The 16,556-nt window shown below is 49.0% G+C and overlaps 1 protein-coding gene and 1 long non-coding RNA gene across 7 annotated transcripts in view; one reads left to right on the top strand and one right to left on the bottom strand.

The window, feature by feature from the left end:
• The window catches only part of Fam118a (family with sequence similarity 118 member A), a 30,752-nt gene extending 18,795 nt beyond the window's left edge, over window positions 1-11,957 (bottom strand). Inside the window, exons 1-2 of one of the 6 annotated variants that reach the window (XM_031351660.1) lie at window positions 11,352-11,527; window positions 8,816-9,020 (exon numbers count right to left, since the gene is read on the bottom strand). The gene's annotated coding sequence lies outside the window, so the exon portion shown is untranslated. Of the gene's footprint in view, window positions 1-134; window positions 489-1,853; window positions 2,082-2,150; window positions 2,280-8,815; window positions 9,021-11,351; window positions 11,543-11,881 lie in introns of those variants that run through there. The other 5 variants (XM_031351687.1, XM_031351652.1, XM_031351679.1 and 2 more) reach the window with 5 other exon arrangements.
• Window positions 11,958-12,291: 334 nt separating this feature from the next.
• On the top strand, window positions 12,292-14,920 carry LOC116077275. Its single transcript, XR_004113201.1, has 2 exons — window positions 12,292-13,338; window positions 13,430-14,920. It is a non-coding gene; the product is annotated as an uncharacterized LOC116077275 (long non-coding RNA).
• The last annotated feature ends 1,636 nt before the right edge of the window (window positions 14,921-16,556 follow it).

Raw genomic sequence — 16,556 nt, 5'->3', positions numbered from 1 at the left:
CCCCTTTAATTAGAACACCCAGAAAGTGCCATCTAGAAAAAGGCCCACACAAGTGGTTGCTCTGCAGCCAATAACTTTGCCTGGCTTCCCCGGTCAGGCCCTTGGGTGTCTCATAAAGACAGAAAGGAACATACTCACGCAGCAGCCAGACAGCAGCTCTGTGACCTGGCCCAGGTCGTGTGCTTTTACCCAGGAAATGTCTCTTTAAGGCAAAGCCATCTACAAGTCTCCCTTGAGTCTAGAGCTAGTGTTTACTGTAAACAAGGAAACAGGCAGAGAGCTACTACCACTGGGCATTATGAGACCACTGGGCATTATGAGAATTTCCCCTTTCTACTAAGCTTTTTCATGATACTTTTCAGGTCATTTGAGAGCCAAGGACATGGCCCCGTGTTGTTAGAAACTGCTCAAAATTAAAAGTAAGCCTCACACGTGGGACTACAATCTACGGACTGACTACCACTTCCATGGATAGCCTTCATGAGTGATCATGAAGACAGCAAGACGCTAGTAGCATGGTGAGCGGCTTGAGTGCACAACTTGTAAGCACTCGGCTGTCTGTGGAGGACAGCTCTCTGAGCAGCACAACTCAGAGTTAAAGAAGGAGCAGAGCGCCTAGGATCCCATTGGTTAGAGGGGCAGACGCATGCAGAAGGACCCCAGTTTAACAGCCAGCCACCTCAAAACAAATGAAGGAGTCCTGAACCTCCCTCCCCACACCCAGCAGTGGCAGTGGTGGGGATGCTGGGGACACCCTCACCCCCACATCCTCACAGAGAGCTGAAAACCTGTGTCTGCACTCTTTACCGAATCTTTACTCCTCTTGAATTAGAATTAGGTCACCAAAAATAACTCTAGGAGAGACCTCACAGCTCATGGGTCTCTAAGTTGCACCTTCAAGCTTGAGACAAAGGGATCCTGCAGTCACCTCAGAAAACATTTGCACGCATCCACCCTCCCACCTTGGAGGGTACACTCACAGCTTCCACCAAAATCCCCAAGGCCCATGGCCTATCCTCAGTGCTAAGAAACCAGTTCACGGGCCAAACCCTGAAGCTGGCAGAGGATGCTGCCTGCCCAAGGGACAGCAGGGCAGGGGAGTATGGTCGCCTACTCACTGCAGTCACCATGTAAGGTCAAGCCTATTCGGTTTGGTAATCTATTAGAAACCTTCTAAGGCGAGGCAGAAGCAGGTGGATTTCTGAGTTCGAGGCCAGCCTGGTCTACAGAGTGAGTTCCAGGACAGCCAGGACTACACAGAGAAACCCTGTCTCGAAAAACAAAAAAACAAAACAAAACGAACAACAAAAAAAAATCTTCTAAGGCAAGTTAAAACTAGTTCATATAACCTCTCCACTGGAGACAGAAGCCCGTGGATCCCACCCCAAGTGTCCAGTGAGCCCATCACATTCCTCCATTCTGTTAGCAACTGGAAAACATGGCTACTGCTAACTGGCCGGCCTTCCAAGCTCAGTCCTCTTAGGGAAAGTACTCTGCACACCAGCTGTGGGCCAGGCAGCTGAGACCACGGCTCAGGGCCCTGCAAGACAGAACACTGAGCTAGCCTGCTGCGCTTCCTGTTTGAAGCTACCATGAGCACACTCCGTGTCTCCTGCCTGCACTTTAGAGCTGACTTCAGCCACTGGCAGCCTGTGTGCCTTAGAAACAACACAGCCTCAACCTTTATCACATAAAGAAATAAAAGTTTTCTAACTCCTTCCTCCTGTTCAACTGCTTTTGCTTGCCATTCACCTGTAGGTATCACAGTTAAAATCCAAAACACGCACTTCAACATCTGCAATGTAACACAAAAACAAGTGATTTCAGTTCCCCAGAGAACAAGAGACACTCACAGAACAGGAGGGAGCTCTGGCCTGTGCAGGCACGCTATGGCTGGTTCCTGTTCCACTCTGCCTCAGCCTGAGTTGGGGGATCTGGAGAAGTCTCTGCAGCCAGCACTTGCACCAATATTACAAGGGTTCCTACCTCAACAGGGAGAGGGGCCAGCTGAGGACCTCTAAAGATCAAAGCAACCAGCAGGGGACGCGCAAGACTCTTCCTCTTGGGATCCCTGTGGTGATGAACTGAATAGCTGCCCATATTTAGCCATTTACAATTCTTTATAAACACTACAAGCTTAAAGGCATTACCTCATTTCCTGTTTTTCAGCAGCCAAAAGACCAGAGCCAAACCTCATATAATTATCCAGAGATTGCCCAAAATCTCCCCTTTGTTTTTGAACCAAGGCCCAAGTGGGAGATTTGCCCAGCCTAACCTCTGATGACAAGTTTCTGAAGGCCAGTCTATCTCTGATGTACTGGTCCCTTCTCAAGGGCCACTCTTTGAAGCCAATCAGATTCCAGACGACAGCAACAGAACCCTTTGGAGGCCTCTCAGAGGCTGCAGCTTTCTGTTTCCTAGGTGACCATGTCGTCACCAGTTTGCAGACTCAAAACCAAGTCATCATAGCAACACTTTTTTTTTTTAATAAAAACCTACCAATATTTTCTAAGTGTAAATTCAAGCCGAAAGCAGAGCTCACGGCAGTTACTGTCCTTATTATCTAAAACCTTCAAGAGTCTTAGCAGAGTATTTTGTGCCTAGAATAAGAAATCATAACTGTATTATGAATGAGCTCTGCAGGAACTAGACTGCCTTGATTTTTTTTTTTTTTTTTTTTAGTTTTTGGTTTTTTGAGACAGGGTTTCTCTGTGTAGCCCTGGCTGTCCTGGAACTCACTGTGTAGACCAGGCTGGCCTCGAACTCAGAAATCCGCCTGCCTCTGCCTCCCAAGTGCTGGGATTAAAGGTGTGTGCCACCACCGCCCAGCTTGATATTTTTTTAACCCCTTGACATCCAACACTACGTACATGTTCATCAGAAGGCTGGTGAGATGGCTCAGTGGTTAAGAGCACGCACTGCTCTTACAAGGGTCCTGATTTTCGTTCCCAGCACCCAGGCCTGCTGGCTTACAACCACCTCCAGTTTCAGGGGGGTCTAATGCCTCCAGCCTCCATCCACGGGCACTATACTCACATGCATACACTCCCACAATGACATACACATACATTAAAATATACGAATTTTAAAAACATTTCATGGCCGGCAGTGGTAGCACATGCCTTTAATCCGAGCACTTGGGAGGCAGAGGCAGGCAGATTTCTGAGTTCAAGGCCAGCCTGGTCTACAGAGAGAGTTCCAGGCCAGGGCTACACAGAGAAACCCTGTCTTGAAGAAAACAAACAAACAAACAAAAACAACAACAACACACACACAAAAACAAACAAACAAAAAAAAACATTTCATGTTCACCAGAGTCTAAAAGGTGACAGAGTACAGAAGAGGAACTGGCCATCTTCATAGAGCTGTGAAGCAGAACCCCTACCTTCAAGCTAATACAGTAGGTCACTGACAATTCCATCAAACCTCCAGACACCCACTCTGCACACTGCCTCCAGTCTGAGTCCTGTGACTCAGTAGGCCACTGGCACACCAACAAATGGGAGACAAGTCAAAATTTGGCCAACACTAGACAGCGCAGCCTCTCCTCTACAACTCAACCTTGTCTAGCAGGCCCAGCTCCTGGGAGAATGTCATCTACCTGAGGACAAGGTTGCTTGAGCCACTCAGGTCCAAGAACACTTGTATGTGCCACCCAGTGTGGCTGGAGGAGCTTTGCTGAGCCAGGCACAGCCCAAGCTATGCAAGTGGCCCTTGTGTGAAGGCCGGCTACCACTAGGTTCTTCAGAACTCCCACAAAGATCAGAGGAGAAGAACATGTCAGAGCCAGGGAAGGGGCCATATAGCTGGGAGGAGGGGGCAAGCAGAGTGAAGCAGGATCCAAAGCTGTGGGAAATTATGCTTTAAAAAACTCAACTTCTGGCTGGAGAGATGGCTCAGTGGCTAAGAGCACTGACTGCTCTTCCAAAGGTCCTGAGTTCAAATCCCAGCAACCACATGGTGGCTCACAACCATCCGTAATGTGATCTGATGTCCTCTTCTGGAGTGTCTGAAGACAGCTACAGTGTTCTTACATATAATAAATAAATCTTTAAAAAAACAAAAAAAACCCTCAACTTCTGTCAGGCGTGGGAGCACACACCTTTAACCCCAGCAGTTGAGAGACAGAGGAAGATGGAAGATGGATCTCTGGGAGTTCAAGGCCAGCCAGTGCTACAACAAAGTACAGGCTTTAATTACAAAGATGCGGGAGAGGTGAGGTTACCACTCTGTGGCACAAGGCTCCCCCAGCAGGCTCAAAGCCCTTGCTCCCAACACCTCACACACAAAAATTCTGTAAGAAGATGTCCAGTCATGAGCTGCAGCTCAAGCCCACTGAAGGAAAAGTGAACAGATACTCAAAACCCACACCCTTCTCCCAGCAAGTGGGCAGCAGTACCCTGAGGACAGACCTTCAGATGGCAAGAGATGTAGGTCAGTAGTAGTTTGCCTAGTATACACAATGCCCTGTGTTCAATCCCCAGCACCTTTAACAATTTAAAGGTCTTCAAATGCAGACCTTTAACACATCTGCAGTCAGTCAAAACGTGACAGGAGAAAAAGACCCCTTGCAATTAGACAGGATCTGTGTAGCCAGCAATGAATGAGCTATGTTCTGAAGGCCCCAAGAACAGGAACCAAGGCAGATAATGACACCATGACCACAGGTGTCACTACAGCGGGTAATAAATGGTGCCACAGCCACTCTGCTGGGGGACACAGGGCTGTCTGTCTAGAGATGCTGACTGAATGTAATCTATGCAGTTAAAATGGACCCTGTCTTAGTCACTGTGCTTTTGTTGTGAAGGCGCTGTGACCAGGGCAACTATTATAAAAGAAAACATTATGTTGAGGGCTTGTGTTCAATTTCGGAGATGCAGTCTATTGTCATTGTGGCAGGGAGCATGGCCACACCATGGCTCTAGAGCAGTGCTCAGATTTACATCCTCATTCATAAGCAGTGAGAGTGAGAGTGTGTTGGGGCTGGAGAGATGGCTCAGTGGTTAAGAGCACCAACTGCTCTTCCAAAGGTCCTGAGTTCAAATCCCAGCAACCACATGGTGGCTTACAACCATCTGTAATAAGATCTGATGCCCTCTTCTGCCTCTTCTGGGGTGTCTGAAGACAGCTACAGTGTACTTACATATAATAAATAAATCTAAAAAAAAAAAAGAGTGAGAGTGTGTGTGTTTGTGTGAGAGATCCGAGAGAGACAGAGACAGAGACAAAGACAGGGAGACAAAAAGAGACAGAAAATGGGCCTACCTCCAATAAGACCCCACCCCCTAATTTTTTTTTCAAACTGCACTACTCCCAGGTGTCTAACATTTCAAATATAGGAGCCTGTAGGGGCCATTCTTACTCAAGCCACCATAGACCCAAAGGCCCGGAGATCCTCAAAGGAGGCTAATGGAGTGTGGTAGCCATTCCTTTAATCCCAGCTCTGGGGAGGCAGATGCAGGGGGATCACTTCAACTTTAGGGCTAACCTAATATCCATAAGGAGTTCCAGGGCAGCCTAGGCAATACAGCAAGACCTTAACTCAAAAAAAGCAAAAGAGAAGTGGAAACTGGACTCTGCCAGTCATGTTCTCACTACACCAAGACATGAGCATCTTCACCAGACACTTGCTGCCAGAGCCCTCATCTACAGCTGACGCACCTGTGACCATTACCCGATTCTCATAGCCACATGGTTCCAATGTTGACCTTAGCAGACGAAGAGGAACACAGTGACAGACATCACTGGTAATAATAATGTCTCCAGCATACACAGTAGCACAAATGAACCAGCTGGGGGGCCTGGGGAACAGAGATCAGCAGGGCTCCATCTACCTGACCTGGGAACAGACCAGGAAGAGACTTTAAAAAGGTCAAGTGTGAAGAACCTCAAGGAAGAGACTCCACACTCAGAACTGCAGCCACCCAGAACAATGCAGAGACTGGGCAGAAAAACAGAAAGCTCAGTTCCTGCCTGTCTCTGGGCTTCCACCAGCCAGGTCATTGGCTAGACAGCTGCAAAGACCCACGAACACAGAGCTGAAAGGCACTCCTCAAGATGCCTACAGGTTACAGGCACACAGGAAGCTTCCAACTCTCTCAGGGCCTTCCCACAACGGTCACAACAGAACCACTGCTGCTGTAATCGGGGAACCTGAGGGTGAACTGTGTTCTCTAACTTAGAGAACAATGCTAGGCAGGTGACTCACACCTGTGACTGGAGCTTGCAGGAGACCGAGGCAAGTGGATCACTAGAGTTAAAGGCCAGCCTGGACATATATAGCATGAGACCTGCCTCAACACTCCTCCACCCCGCATCCCCCTCCACTCACACAAAGACAGCCAAACATGGTTGCCTGTGTATCCCCTCCCCCAACAAAGTCAGCAAAGCACAGTTGCTCATGCCTGTAATTCCAGCAATCAGGAGGCTTAAGCAAAAGAAAGATACCAAAAGTTTCATCCCACCTGGTCTACATAAGTGAACACCAGGCCTGCCTGGGCTACAAAGTGAGACCCTACATCAAAACAGTAACACTGGGGATGGGAGGATGGCTCAATAGGTAAATACATCAGTTGCAGTACAGGAACTAGGACCAAATTTTGAATCCTCACCATCCACTTAAAGCCTGTGTGTGGCTTTGTGGGCCCCTACACCTTTGTAGGGGGCAGAGACTGGAAGATGCCTGGGACTTGATGGTCAGAGAGAGCCCCCGACTAATAGGAAGAAGGTGAAGAGTAGTAAGGGGAAGACAACAGACATCCTATCCTGGCCTCTCTGCAGCGCAAGCTGCGCTTCAAAACAATGTACACAAGACACGAACCCTGACCTTGAGCACCTGCTACCTGACCAATCACTAAAGTAAAGTAGAAAACATCTTTGTAGTGCTCAAAATGTACTAAGCATTGGGATTAAACAGGCCTTTAATCCCAACACTTAGGATACTGAGGCAGGCTCACATTGAATTCACATTGAACTCACATTGAACTCACATTGAATTCAATGTGAGTTCAAGGCCAGCCTGATGGTCTACACAGTGAGTTCCAAGACAGCCAGGACTATGTAGAAAGACCATCAAAAAAAAAAAAAGAGAGAGAGAGAGAGAGAGATGGGGGTACTAGATAACTGGTGTCTGGAAAGCAGTGCTCCCAAGCAGTGCTCCTAAGCTGCTGATAGATTTCAGTCCAAATTAAGAAATAGCTACACAATAAACTATCTTAATCCTCCCCAAAAGGCAAATGAGACAAATGACTGCACAAAGTTACCCACTGACCTCTGCACATACTGTGCTACATGCACTCACACATGTCACACACATGATGATGACGACAACAACGACGATGATACACATTCTAAAAAGGAAAAAGCAAACCCCACCAGCACCACGGAGACAGCTAAGAGCACAGTTCCTTCCAAGAACAGCACTGTCCAGACAGGGTGACACATAGCCGCAACCCCAGACTTCTAGAGAGGCAGGAGGGTTAGAAGTTCAGTGATCTTTAGCTATGTAGAAACTTAAGGCCAATCTGGGTGCATGAGATTCTGTGGACAAACACAAACAAAAAACATTAAAATTGCTGCCTTTAGGGGAAAACACAAAACATTCTGCATGCCCGCTCTCAGTGAAGTGCCAATGGCTCTCAGTGCTCGACTCAGTCCCCTCAAAAGGCAGCCACCACGTAGTCCTGTCCCTGCTCTACCACCAGTGTGCTGAGATGCCAAACGACGCATAGGATGCTTTTCCAGAAACCTGACACCCGCAGCACTCACTGTTTCAGTTTGCCTATCACAAGTGACACAACCTGTAACACACATCTTTATATCACTTAATAAGTCAGTGAAGATAAAAAGACCCCAACCTGGGCCCAGGTGAACCCCTACCCCCACCCCAGAAGATGCAAAAGAGATATTCTATAGAGCAACTTAACACTACAAAACTTTAAAGCTGGACAGATCTAGGGTTTCTGTAATGACAAATGCCTTCCTTTTTTTTTTTTTTTTTTTAAGTGAAAGCTAAGACTCCAATAATTTGATCAGCATCTTCCCAGGCATCCCAGCTCTACCTCACTTCTGGTTTGTACCCCTGAGCCTTTCACTCTCACCCCAGGCACAACCTACACCCCTGCAGCCCAGTTGCCCTGTAGGCTCACTTTCACCCTGGATCCCCAGGTTGGTTGCTCTGTTTTGCCTGCTGGCCCTCTGCCATTCTCCAGAAACACACCATCAGGAAGCCCAGAACTTGGACAGACAGACAGACAGACAGACAGACAGACAGACACACACACACACACACACACACACACACAGAGCCAGCACCGACAGCTCTGCCACACAGCTGCCTGCAGAACACAGTAACTTTAGCAGAACTGATAGAGAGCTAAAGAAGAGGTGTGGCCATGTCTCCAGGCAGAGGGCTCCAGGCTTCAGGCTGGGAAGGAAAGAAAGGGACACAACCCAGAAGGGCCCCGCCAACCACAGGCGTGCTGTGCTGCTTACAGCCCGCGTGGCTCCCCCTGAATCTGTTCCCTGACATGCGCCTTCCTCCCAGGTGGCCAGAGGCATTCCACGGGATAACTAGAGAGCAACCTACATGCTTCCCACAACCCCTAGATTTAACCCATTAAATCCCAGCCCTGAAACTGTAAGTATATTCTAAGTGCCTGTCAGTCATGTGGGGCTGTGGTGGCCACAGACAGGCCTCTTGCACTAGGCTATCTCCATTTCCCTTCCTTCTCCCAAATTCAGGCTTTATCCATTATTCTTCATAATCCCTAATGCGCTGCCTACAGTAGTGAGTGTCCCACCTTCAGGTGCTCACCTGTCTGGGCAGTAACACCTCCTGCTTGCAGCTTCAACCCCTCCAGTTACACACACAGTGCTGACACATCCGAATGCAGCTCCTTCAGTACCTTTCCATTTCCTTCAGGACTTCCCGGCTGACTTCAGTCCCTCTTCCCCCTACTGGAAGCAGTACTTATACTCGGATAGCAGACACCCTGGTGAGGTGCTAAGGTGAGCACCGCCTATGAGCAAACAGATAAGAATCTCACCTATAAAAGCTCTCATGTCGGTGCCCCAGGCATCAGCTTGGTCAAGCCCTAGAGGGCTACTGAACTACACAGCCTAGGTTCAAGACACGCCTATCTTTTGTGGTCTTGAGGCCTACAAAAAAGTCTCTCCACCACAGCTAAAGTGACCACTGGAAAAATATGTAAGCCAGGACTAGGGACATGGCTCAGTCACCAGTCAGTCTGACATGTAAACATAAGGCCTAGGTTTGATCCTCAGAACTAACGTAAAACAAAACAACAACAACAAAAAGGCAAGTCACAAGCGTTGGTGTACACTGCTGGGATGGTGACAACAGGCAAGTCCTTGTCGCTCCTTGGCCAGGCAGCCTAGCCTAACTGATAAGCTCTAGGCCAGGAAGAGACCGTGCCTCAAAAAAACGTATGGGGAATACCTGAGGAATGACAACCAAGATTGTCCTTTGGCTTCCACATGCACACAGACATATATGCCATCCCCTACACTACCCCTGTGGTGTGAATATATACAAACACACGCGCGCGCACGCGCGCGCACACACACGCACACACACACACACACACACACACACACACACACACCAACCAACAAAAGTTACTTTACTCTTCTATAAGCCTCTTGTTCCCCTAAATCATCCAGGCCTCAGCTCCACATAGGAAGCTCCATGGCAGGCTCCGTCTCAAGCCTTCTTGCTCTCTCTCCCATCATGATCTCAACTGGGAATACTTACCTCACGGCCCTTCATCCTACCTTCATCCTACCTTCCTTCCTACCTCTCTGGCCTTCCTACCCTGTCTACATAATGGCAGAAACAGTCATTGAAGAAGGCCTGAGGAAATGACGGCTGTGGCATCTTACTTTATCATCTTTATCATCAGCACAAGGATACCCACCCAGGACAAAGTTCTGCCACCCACACGGCAGAACTTTTAAGATCTGGTGTGCTGGGCCTGCCCCTGACTTTTCATTCCTTGACCCTCAACCTTTAAGAGTCTGCTTCCCTGTTAACTCTTGCATCCCCTCCCCTTGCCCCAGCCACTTTCTAGAACTATCACCCCACCCCACCCTGCCCCAGCTGCCTTTATGGCCACACAGTCTAAGAACTACCATCTTGCTTATTATCCCCACCTCCCAACCCTTATTCGCTAGAGTTGTGCCATCTGCCTCCAGCACCAAGCCCTGGACCGCAGAGAGCACCCACTCCCTCTTTAAAGATGTCAGGCCCTAATCTTGCACAATCATCAGGCCAAGCATGTTCTTCCTTGAGGCAGTACCTCAGGGTACCAGACTGCCTGTGTAGTAAGTCAGAGACTGTTTATCAATGGCCATAGCCTGAGGAAATGATAACCCTTGTTCTAGAGATTTCCAGGACTGAAAAGGCTAAGATGTGAACCATTTGACCCTAAACCTCCACCTCAGGGAAGGCAGCCACCCTTAAACCAGGATCCCAGAAAGATGGGCCTTTAGGTTGCCATCTTCCCATCAATTAGGCCACTGTAATCAAGCCTTGCTCTCCTGGACTGGTTTTGGTGGGTTGTGTGTGATAGCAGAAACTACCATGCACTGAGGGCACAATCTAAAAGGGCTTTTGCCTGCCCACCTCCCTTACTCCAAGCGATGCCATTCTCTACAATGAGTTGGTCCCATGCCAGCCTCCAAAACAACAAACGCACATGCGAAGCCCCCATATCCCACCTCCTCTTTGGTTATGAGTGGTCCTCTGCTGACCTGTCAGATGGTCCTACTTTTATTCCTATTAACAATTCAGAAATCTCAAGATCACTCTAGTAGAAGCTGAAAGGCTCTGTGGACCTCAAGACACAGAGCAGGAGGCAGGAGATCCTAGGAAGGAAGGAAGGAAGGAAGGAAGGAAGGAAGGAAGGAAGGAAGGAAGGAAGGAAGGAAGGAAGGAAGGAAGGAAGGAAGGAAAGAAGGATAGGTGAGTCTAAAGGCCTCCACCCAAGAAAGGATGGCAGTCCGTGGGCCTGGAGACCCGAGAAGGCTTTGAGTGAGAACAGAGAGAATCTGTTGGGCTTCTGGAGCAGAAGATGTAACGGTCTCAGGCCTTGAAGCCACCGAGGTGCCCTGTGTGCTGAGTCCGAGGGAAATCTGGAAGATTTGGGGTTTCCTGTGTGTGGAAGGTAACCAAGTCTACAGGTGGCTGCGGATCCAAGCAGCCCTAGGGGATGTCGGAGGCAGGGGTCCCCAGCGCATCAGAGGGCATTAGGGTCCCGGGCACCCAGGGCAGATCCAGAGGACTGGGGAGACGCGGGGCGCTGACACCCAGCCCCGACCTGCCGCCTCACCTGCTGTGCCACGGAGACGCCAGTGTCGCCCGCGCTCTCGTCGCCTCCCACTCAGGCCGCGCCCCTCGGGCTGGGTGGAGCCGCCGGGCAGTGCGCCGGATGGCGCTGCGCGCGCACCACGCGGAGCCTGCGGAGCCTGCGGAGCTGAGTCCACAGCGCTCCTTCAATGCCTTCCCCCTCGCGCGCGCACTGCCCGCGCGAACGTTCCGCCCTGAAATCAACGGCCCCGCGGCAACGGGAAGCCCCGCCCTCGTGGGCGGGGCCATAGCGCACCGCCCCCCTCTCCCACCCACCACCCACCCGAGAAGATAGGACCGCACCCACCGAAAAGACTGACGGGCTCGCGGCCAGGCTTCCCAAGGCTGCTTTATGGCCTCCGTTTTCCCACCTTTACGTCTAGACAGCCCCGGCGAAAACGCAGAAGGCGTTGAGCTCGGTCGGGACCACCCTTGGGCAACCGCTTCCGGCCCGACACTCGAGCCCACTCCATCTACCTCAAGCCACACAGGCTGTGCTGCCGGTGCCCTTACCCAGTCCAGCTTGCTTCACGTCCTCCCCTCAGTGTCCGGCTTCCTCACCACGTGTCAGAGCAGGCTTCTAGCCCTCTCGATCGCCTCGGGATCCCTCTTGGACACGTCCAGCATGGACTTAGATCCAGGGACTTCTGAGCATACATGCCCAGGTTCAGCACCCGTCAATCCCGGTGAACTCAGTGCCCACCTCGAACATGTGGGTGGGCTCTGCGCTGGAGCACTCAGCCTGAGAACTTTAAGAGTCAGTGATACCTCTCCTTTCTCTAGATAAGGCTGGGATGGATCAAAACCTATTTCCTCCTCATCATCGTCGGCCTGCCCGGGCAAGTTATTAGTTACTTCCTCTCCCTCTGGCTCCTTTTTTCTACATGGGTTTACTGTAAGCGTCCCTTCAGCCCCATAAGGAAAATGCATGTGTAACAAAAGCTGAGTTTTTATTCTTTTCTTTTCTTTACTTTACTTTCCTCTTTTCTCCTCTCCTCTCCTTTCCTTTCCTTTTCAAGACAGGGTTTTGTTGTGTAGCTTTGGCTGTCCTGGAACTAGCTCTGTAGAACAGGCTGGCCTCAAGCTCAGAGTTCCACCTACTCTTGTGGGTGCTCTGATTAAAGGTATACATAACCACTATCTGGCCAGACACTGATCTTAACGGCTTTCAGCTTGAAATTTGTGGCGCCAGAGCCCAGAACAGTGGTTTGGGCACCTACCTGAGTCTGGGCACCTACCTGAACCTTTGAGAAAATGTTTTTTCAGTCCTCAGAACACCCCCATGAGGATGGCAACACATTTATTGCAATTAACAGCAGGAGAGGAAGAGGCCCAGAGAAGTTGTATTGGCAACACCAGCAATGCATTGGCTTCAAAGGTCTGGGCTTCTCACTACTAGACTGTACAATTTAAGTGTGATGCAGTTTAGTTCACAAGCTCCTGCTCCTATAGAGGGTCCCAAGACTTGAACCTCTGACACCAAAAACGTTCCTGGGTCCCAGGAAGGAAGTTGTTCAAGGAGACTGTGGGCTAGAAGCTGAGGAGTTTGGACTCACAGTACATACAACACACACACACACACACACACACACACACACACACACACACACACACTGGATGTCCTCCAAGGTCCAGTGTGGTAGAGCCCCAGTAATCCCAACTCTCCATCTAAGGTCAACATAGGCTACAAGTCTCTGCCCATTCAGCCAAGCAGCTTTACAAGGACAAAACCCATAGAAGGGACAAAAGGGACACCTTAGAAACAGTGCCCTCCTTCTCTGTATCCAAGAGAGACGGATGAACACCTTCTGCCCAGCCTGGAAGTACTAGGATCACCCTGATTTACAGAGGAAATCCCAGAAAACTGCTTTAATCCCTGGCCACTCTGTTCAGTCCTGAGCAGATAAGGTGGTTCTTGCCAGGGGCCAGGATGGCACCTGCCCATGTGTTGCTGCTGTGCATCAAATAAGGTAGGTTGAACAAATTTATGGATAACTGTGTGCACAAAATATGTTTCATGGCATGAGTTAAGTCCAGATTCCTTTCTTTGTTATGGCACAGGTGGCCTTTGCAGCAGTGGCTGTGTGTTTGAAATGCATGTGCCTGTGGAAGTCTGTGAGAGTACAGTAATGATGATTAGGAAGCACATACTATGTGCTAAGCTCCCGTGGCGCCTCTTGCTTCACTCTCATAGCAACCCTGTGAGTAAAGATTGTGTCTCTTTTTTTTTTTCCCCCACAGATTCAGAAAACAGTCAGGGCTGGGGAGATGGTTCCCTGTGGGTAAAACATTTGCCACGCACTCATGAAGACTGGAAATTATGACACACGCCTTTCATCTCAGCACTTGGGAGGCAGAGGCAGGTGGATCTCTGAGTTCAAGGCCAGCCTGGTCTACAGAGTGAGTTCCAGGACAGCCAGGGCTATACGGAGAAACCCTGTCTCAAACAAACAAACAAACAAACAAAAGACTTGAGTTTGAATCCCCAGAACCCACCTAAATGTCAGGCATAGTGGTACACCCACAGGAGATGAGAGGCAAAGACTCGAGGAATTCCAGAAGCTCCAAGGCCAGCTAGCCCAGCACATGAAGCTGTGAACATAAAACGAACGCTGTCCCAAACGAGATGGAAGGCCAGGACCTACACAGAAGTTTGTCCTCCAATCTCCACAGTAATGCCATGGCATACATATGCAAGTGCTCATACACACATAAATGCATACACACACACACACACACACACACACACACACACAGAGGAAGATTTAAAGTAACTAGTCAAGCTGCTTTCTGGTTTGCTACAGAAAGAACTTTGCATAACCAGAAAGGATAGAGCTGCCAGATTCAGTGAGAAATGCTGGGGTGGATAGAAAAGACATGAGGTGTCACATGACAGCATGTTGTCACCCCCTCACACCCACACACTCCTGCCAGAGACGAAGCTGTTACATTATTATAGCATTGGAAAGTCTCTATCAAACAGGTCCTGCATCTGTGTACAGGCGGGGCAGACACAGATCTTGGGTCACTACCACAGCCTATATAGACACCAAGCACGATAGCCATTTAAAGGTGTGTGTCATCATGCATGCAAGCCATAAACACTTAAGACAGAGGAACCAACAACGTACTTTGAACCCTCACCTCTATTCCGCTTACACCTAAGTCAGCTTCCTACCAAAGTTGTCCTGACTCTGGGCAGAAAGGTCTGTGTAGATGATGTAAAATGGCGTTGCTGGTAGGACAGCCTGGGAGAAGCTCTCTGACCCACTTCACCCCATTGGCTGTGCCTGCCTCACCCCTACAGTTTATGCCGTGTAGGGCCTCCTTACTGCTGATCTGAAACTTTGCCACAGGCTGCTCTGAGATCCTCCTCTCCCAGGACTCCTCACCCTCAAGAGCCATGAAATAGTTGGGGACAGCTAGGCACTGAATAAATAATTCATATGCCCACTGTGCAAGGAGCTCAGGACACAACAGAAAAACCTTTATGGAGCTAACTGTATAGCCAAGGAAAAATGAGTGTCAATGGGAGTGATGGGGCCAATAAGACTGGGGAGAAAAAAAATAAGTCACATAAGGGAAAGACTGAGACTATCAGAAGCTTGGAACATGTATGTCTAACCAAGGACCTGTTCTAAAATATATAAAGAACTCTCACAGTTCAATAACAAGAAGGTAAAAGGTCCAGTTTTTCAAAACCTGCAGACTATATTTGTAAAAGCAAACTGAAACCAAACAAGAAGGCTGCGGCTCACTTTGCATATGCAAAGCCCATGAGCAATGGAAGATTTAAGAAATGTAATTGAGGGGACTGGTGAGATGGCTCAGTAGAGAACCTGTCTCAAAAAAGAAAAAAAGAGGGGCTGGAGAGATGGCTCAGCGGTTAAGAGCACTGACTGCTCTTCTGAAGGTCCTGAGTTCAAATCCCAGCACCCACATGGTGGCTCACAACCATCTGTAATGAGATCTGATGCCCTCTTCTGGTGTGTCTGAAGACAGCTACTTGTGTACTTACATATAATAAATAAATAAATCTAAAAAAAAAGAAAGAAAGAAAGAAAGAAAGAAAAAGAAAGAAAGAAAGAAAGAATCCATGTGTGGTGGTACACACTTTTTTTTTTCAAGACAGGGTTTCTCTGTGTAACCCTGGCTGTCCTGGAACTCACTCTGTAGACCAGGCTGGCCTCGAACTCAGAAATCCACCTGCCTCTGCCTCCCAGGTGCTGGGATTAAAGGCGTGTGCCACCACTGCCCGGGTGAGATTAAAAGTGTGTATCATTTTTAATCTCACCACTTGGGAGGCAGAAGCAGCCAGATCTCTGTGGTTGAGGCCAGCCTGGTCTACAGAGCAATTTTCAGGACAGCCAGGGTGTCTTAGTTAGGGTTTTACTGCTGTGAACAGACACCATGACCAAGGCAAGTTTATAAAGGACAACATTTAATTGGGGCTGGCTAACAGATTCAGAGGCTCAGTCCATTATCATCAAGTAGAAGCAGGGCAGCATCCAGGCAGGCATGGTGCAGGCAGAGCTCAGAGTTCTGGAAGACTGCCTTCCAGGCATCTAGGGTGAGGGTCTTAAGCCCACACCCACAGTGACACACCTACTCCAACAAGGCCACACTACCTAATAGTGCCACTCCCTGGGTTAAGCATATACAAACCATCACACAGGGCTACACACACACACACACACACACACACACACACACACACACACACATACACACACACAAACTGGTTTCAAAATAACGAATAAAAAATAAAAAGGAAAGAAAACCCCTCCAACAACAGTAATCGTAAGATGGAAAGGGTGGCAAGTTCGGGTGCTAGCTGTGTCTGACAGCCTCGGGGCATCCTCTAAAGCCCACATGATAGGAGAAGAGAACTCACTTCTCACACTTGCCCTGACTCCATACACCTGCCATCCCCTGCCATAAAATCAATAGATGTAAAAGAACATATTTTAAATTTTATTCTTATTTCACACGCATTGCTGTTTGGCCTGGATATATGTCTGCATGGGGATGTAGGATCCCCTAGAACTGGAGTTATGGACAGCTATAACCTGCCATGTGGGTGCTGGGAATTGCTCCTGGCCTTACTGGAAGAACAGCCAGTGCTTTTTAACTACTGAATCATCCCCCCAGCTCTAACAGTTTTTTATATGAGGTGCAGAGTGATAAA

Source organism: Mastomys coucha, unplaced genomic scaffold, assembly GCF_008632895.1.
Source record: "Mastomys coucha isolate ucsf_1 unplaced genomic scaffold, UCSF_Mcou_1 pScaffold11, whole genome shotgun sequence".
In the NCBI taxonomy this organism is placed as follows: Eukaryota; Metazoa; Chordata; class Mammalia; order Rodentia; family Muridae; genus Mastomys; species Mastomys coucha.
Note: the sequence above shows the minus strand (reverse complement) of the source record. Positions and strands in the feature narration are given on the sequence as shown.